This window comes from Lagenorhynchus albirostris, chromosome 6 (genome assembly GCF_949774975.1).
Source record: "Lagenorhynchus albirostris chromosome 6, mLagAlb1.1, whole genome shotgun sequence".
In the NCBI taxonomy this organism is placed as follows: domain Eukaryota; kingdom Metazoa; phylum Chordata; class Mammalia; order Artiodactyla; family Delphinidae; genus Lagenorhynchus; species Lagenorhynchus albirostris.
In genome coordinates this window covers 102,282,156-102,288,155 of record NC_083100.1, presented here as the reverse complement: position 1 = coordinate 102,288,155, position 6,000 = coordinate 102,282,156, and positions in this window count along the sequence as shown.

The following is a 6,000-nucleotide window of genomic DNA, read 5'->3' as shown; positions in this document are numbered from 1 at the left end:
GATGTAGACAACAAACGTATGGACAACAAGGGGGGAAAGCTGTTGGGGGGCCGGTGGTGGGAGGAGTTGAGAGACTGGGATTGGCATGTATACATTTATATGTATAAAATAGATAACCAATAAGAACCTGCTGTATAAAAATATAAAATAAAATTCAAAATTAAAAAGAAATAAAATTTAAAAAATAAAACAGAAAAAACAATTATTCCCTGCACATACATGTATTTATATGAATAAATTATTTCCATGCTTATATCTGTAAATACAAAAAAGAGGAATAAAATCTACCTTGAACCAAAAACGAAAAAGAGAAAAAAAACACAGAACCCACCAGTTCCACAGAGGAAAACCGTATCAGGGCACTTGCTCCAGTTGTAAACAATTCTGAAGTTGGTCAGTGGTGGGGAATCGTCTCCCATTCAGCCAGCAGCCCCCACGCAACAAGCGTCCTCATTGCAAAGCTGGGGCACCGTGCCGAGGCATCTGTGAGTAAACGTGAGCTGAGCCCCAGGCCAGTTGCTGCTGAACTATTCCCACCCGTCCCAGGTAAAACACCTGAATATATACAAGGACTTGAAAGCCTAGAGGAAGGGCCATAGAGCCACACGAGTGACAGCATGCCGGCCGACTTGGTGCCTGCAGGCCAGCCAGGATGGTCCTGGCCCTGGGTGCTCTTCTGGAAGATTTCCATTTCCCTGCCTGAGATACCCGTCCTGTCCCTGCCCCCACTGCTTTTTTCCTTCCTCACCTCTGCCCAGGGAGAAATTCCAGCAGCAGGTATGGGTGACACATCCTCTTCTTTAGCAGGTGGCAGCTTGTCAACTCCTGCAGAAAGTCCAGCAGAGCCCCACTCACACCGGGCCACCCACAGAGCCGTAGCCCCTCCCTCCCTCCCACCAGCCCAGCCCCGAGACTGCTAACGGGGCAGAGAATATGGCGTCAGGCACAGCTGCACGGGCTCTTGCTGCCTGGAGCAGTGTTTATATCTACCTCAACCCAGGCACACCTGGGGAGGGCGGGCTGGCAGGATCAGGCTGCCTAGGTCAGCCAATCCTCGCCCCTCAGGGGCTCACAGTTGCAGAAAATGTACCTTATTGAAACGGCCAGGTCCAAGGAAAAGATGTGGCGTCCTGAGGGTCAGGATAGACAAGGGGCTGCAGCTTTGGCTTGTTTTCTAATCATTTTATCTGGCCCATGAGTGGGAGACAATTTCAAGACCCTCCCCTAATGAGAGGAACCCAGGAGTCAGGGAGAGGAGGGGTGGGTGGTGGTTGGAGACAGAGGCCTGGTGGCCCGGCTGCAGTGGAAGTCTCTAGAAGACCAGGCTGAGGGAGGCCGCACAGAGTGATGCTCAGGGTCACAGACCTGTCGGAGCTGCTGTTGGTTAGTTCAAGTCCTGCTCTGAGGTGCTCTGTGTCAGCTCTTACCGACAGGTGAGCTGGGGGTGCTCTGCAATGAGGGCTATGCGCATGGTTCCTGTGTGCCCAGGCTTGCTGGGTGCCTGCCCAGGGGAGCTCCATATCCTGGGAGGGGCCTGACCACGAGAGCCCCAGGGGCTTCTGGGTAGCTGCACAGGTGAGCTCCATATCCTGGGAGGGGCCTGACCACGAGAGCCCCGTGGGCTGCTGGGGACCTGCCCAGGTGAGCTCCATATCCTGGGATTGGCCTGACCACGAGAGCCCCGTGGGCTGCTGGGGACCTGGTAAAGGATGTCAGGACAGTCAGTGAAGCCACCGAGGATATACATCCAGTAGTTCCTAATTCCTACACACTGCTGGTCATTCTACCAACCACCAGGACATGGTATTCTCTATTACTTCAATGATGCCTTCTTCTGTATTCCATTAGTCCCAGAGTCACAAGAAATTTTGGCTTCTGAGTGGCAGGACTCAACATACAACAAAAACAATACTGCTGGGACGTCCTGCCCCAAGGGTTCAAAAATTCCCACACCATCTTTGGGGAAACGTTAGCTAAAGACCTAAAAGTTCTACCTCTGCAAAAGGGAACCCTCCTTCAATATGCAGACGACATTCTGATCGCCAGCCCTACTAAGGAGGCCTCTGAACTACCAAGCCAACAAAGGATAGAAGTTGTCCAAGAAACAGCTCAAATATCACAGACTAAGGTGACCTGCCTGGGCTTCATTCTCACAGAAGGTTGGAGAAGCCCATCCCAGGAAAGGGAAGAAACCATTTGCAGCCTTACCCCTTTCTAAAACTAGAAGACAGCTTAGGGGTTCCTGGGGAGGCCGGGGTTTGCTGCATCTGGATCCCTAACTACAGTCTAGTAGCTGGGCCTCTGTATGAAACACTGAAAGGAAAAGATGATGATCCTTTTGAATAGAATCCAGAAGCGGCCTTTCAAGAATGGAAAGAGCAGTCAATTCAGACCCTTGCCCTGGACCTCCCCAATTTAGCTAAACCCTTTGACCTTTACATTCCCGGTCAAAGGTGAATCGCCCTTGGAGTTTTAGTGCGCAAACTAGGACCACTTGAAATGGAACAAGGCAAGAATGCCCTCCAGGTAGGATAAACTAAGGTCACCAAGGGCTTGGCCTGCCGCCCCATCCGGCCAGGGTACTGGGGGTATCTAAAAACCTGGAAATCAGCAGCCCACAAGGCCAGCTCCCTCCTAAGGGAAAAGGACCCCACGTGGTGATCCTAACCACCAACCATGCCCTGAAGTTGCAGGGTTCGCTCCGTGGGCACACTGACCTCGAGTGAGGAGGCCCTCCAACTCCAACATCCAGAGAGACAACCGGGGGGCAACGGGCCCCCATGACGACTCGTGTGACCATCACGTGACCTGGAGCTTCTCTCAGAAAACAACAAGAGTGTGCCCCAAAGGAGCAGACTACTGCTTGCAGGACTTACTGCACCCAGAGGGGAGCTAATAAGCTTGGCGGGAGAACCGTATATCACGCTGTCACCATAGAAAAGCCTACAGACACCACGGTGACGGCGGCCAATGAGACCGGCTGGACTCCTGGCTACTTCAAAAGGCTGTTGACTCAGTGGCCATCATGGTCCTGGATCACCACCGGCCCTGGACTGTCTGAGAGTTGAGCGGGCAGGGCTCTGACACCTGGTGCTGTTTGTACGTTAATTCAGGGGCCTAATTGAAGAAAGCACAGACTACTGGTCAGAGCATCTAGGCTGGCAGAAACCGTCAGCCTAAGGTGGCCGAACAAATGTGGAGCGGGGTAAAACCGGAGCCCCCAGCGTCTCTGCGCCTCTCTTTCCTGGACCCTTAAAGGTCATTAGAATCTACAACACTTCCAATGCTGGCGCTCAGGTGGACGAGCAGGGAGGCAGGGGGCCTGGGGACAATCAACCTCACCTGGAGGCTGCTGGGGAGAAGTTCTGACCCTCCCCCCCAGGTATGAGGGCTCCCAACACAGCACGAAGCAGTTACATAAGAGGGGTCTGCACCCTCAGCGCCCCAAGAATGAGGAACGGGACAAAAGGCAGAGGAGGGGTTTGTCACCGGCAAAGCCCATGAAAACTTCCTGGGAGATAAAAACAGAATCTGGGCAAAAACATAAAGTCTAACCTTCTTTTCCTTTGTGCTTTGTCTAATTTCACGTGCTCCTAGGGTTCCGCATGCAGAGATCCCACACCCGACACTTTAGACCCGATTTCCTAGTGGAGAATGGCTGGGTCGACAACTCAGCTCGTGGGACACCGTGCAGACTCCGCGACATAGACATGCAGCCAACCCGGCCCTCGAGAGCTCTGCCCCCTCCCTTCCGCTGACGCTGACAGGATCCCTACACAGCAGCCTGGCCCACAGCCCGCAGGGGACCGCACGCTCTCACCTCTCTATTCTTTGAACCAAATATAAAGTTTCCTCTGCTTCTGAACCAAACTCAGTCTCGATCTGTTGGCTCCAATGACACTGGGCAGGGGGACCCTTGTTGGGGCCCACTCTGGAGGATCAGTAACCAAAATTGAGAGCATTGTAACTTCAATGAACAGATGTGTGAGCCAAACTGTAATTAACATAGAGCAGTGTATAAGGGTCGGGTAAAATAACATGTTTCTAACACTTCCATTTGATATTTCCATCACTTTATTATAAGCAAGTTCAGTGAAGAGGTTTGTCTTATTTGTCAGGTCAACATTAGAGAAATGAAGTGATTTCTTTCCAAGGATGTACATCTAATAATCTTGGCTAAAGCTTCAATCTTGTTTAGAATGCTTTTCCATTGAAAATGCTACCTCTCTTTCAGCTCCCCCATTTCTGAGAAGTATAAAATCTTATAATTTATTATTACCAAAGGGGAAAGGTGGGAGGAGGGATAAATTAACAGTTTGGGATTAACACATACACACTGCTATGTATAAAATAGATTATCAACAAGGAACTACTGTATAGCACAGGGAACTACACTAAATATTTTGTAATAACCTATAAGGGAAATAATCTGAAAAAGAACAGATATTTTTATCAACATCATCTATCAACGACAGATAAAATGTAACCTAAGGGAGGCTGATGGTGAATGCTTCTGACCTGAGGACTTCAGTCATCTATAGTTTGGACTCTGCCTACTGCCCAAGGCCCTTAATGAACATACGTGTAGCCGTAGCTTAAAAATTCCCCAGTTTGTGGTTCGGTGAGACACTGATATGGAAAAATCCCTGGTGTTCTCCTTACATGCACGGGACATTTCCTACTGCTAAAACATGCCTGTCACACCCAGAGGATGGTACACCGTTTGATCGGGAAGAGTTTGGAAAAGGCATCTCATCTCCTCATCTCTTGGTGCTCGGGTTCACCCTCCAGCGTCTTTCCTAACAATCTCCCCACTTGGGGATGTCAGCACCGTCAAGATCCTGTTGCGTACAGTTTGGAATTTGTCCAGAGGATGAAGCGGAAGGATGAGAAACAATGAGAGACAAGCCCTAGGTGTTTGGACAGGCACATGTCACTCTAATTTCCAATCAGGAAGACGTATTGACCAAAGGCTAAGATTACCCACGGAAACAGAATAGGGCTTGAGGAAATCCCGCTGTTTTGTGGCCAGTTCCCAAAAACACAAGTTGAAAAATGGAACTCAGGGGCACTAAAATTCACGAAACTGAAGAGCTGAAAATATCTATCGTCGAAAAATGTCTTGAGGTAAGTCACCGAAAAGGACTTGTAAGCAAGGGAGGATGGCAGGAAAGGGATTTGAAGAGGTAGAAAGGACTCGCCATTAAAGCACAAGAAAAGGGGCTGAACATCGCCAACGATGCAGTTGGCCAAAAAGGGCGTATGCATTTTTTCTGAATATATTCAAGAAAAGGGCATACACCCTTTTTAGCCAACCAAACAGGTGGGCACTGGAAATCAATACTACAAAAGGTATCACTTCGCATCAGTCAGAAGAGCTATCCTCATAAAGTGTAAACACCAGAAATGCAGGACAGGGCGAGGAGAAAAGGGAGCCCTGTGAGGCTGATAGTGGAAATGTAAATTGCCAACGGCCACTCTAGAGAAGTGTATTGTGTTTACTAAAGCATCTAAAAAATGAGCTACAGAGCATAGGGGACTTGCACTCATGGGTGTATATCTCGGGAAAAACAAAAATCGACAGGACACAGGCACCCCAACGTTTACCGCCTCTCTGTTTAAAAGAGCCTCAACTTGGATACAACCTAAATGTCCCTGGAAGGAAAAAATGGATAAAAGAGATGTGGCACTTATGCAGAGTGGAATATTACTCAGTCAGGAAATCAATGAAATAAAGCCAGTTGCAACAACTTGGGAGGAGTTACGTATGATCATTCTAAGTGACGTAAGTAAGAAAAAAAAAGACACATATCATATCACTTAAAGGTGGAATCAAAAATTGCTACACATGAAATAAATTACAAAAGATAAACATAGTGAAATATGTAGAAAACAAGGCTGCTAAAGGGGAAAGGTGGGGAGGGGTGAGGCATTATCCAGGAGGTTGAAATTAGCGAAGATACCGTTCCTAATACCAAATTGATAATCGAAAAGGCCTAC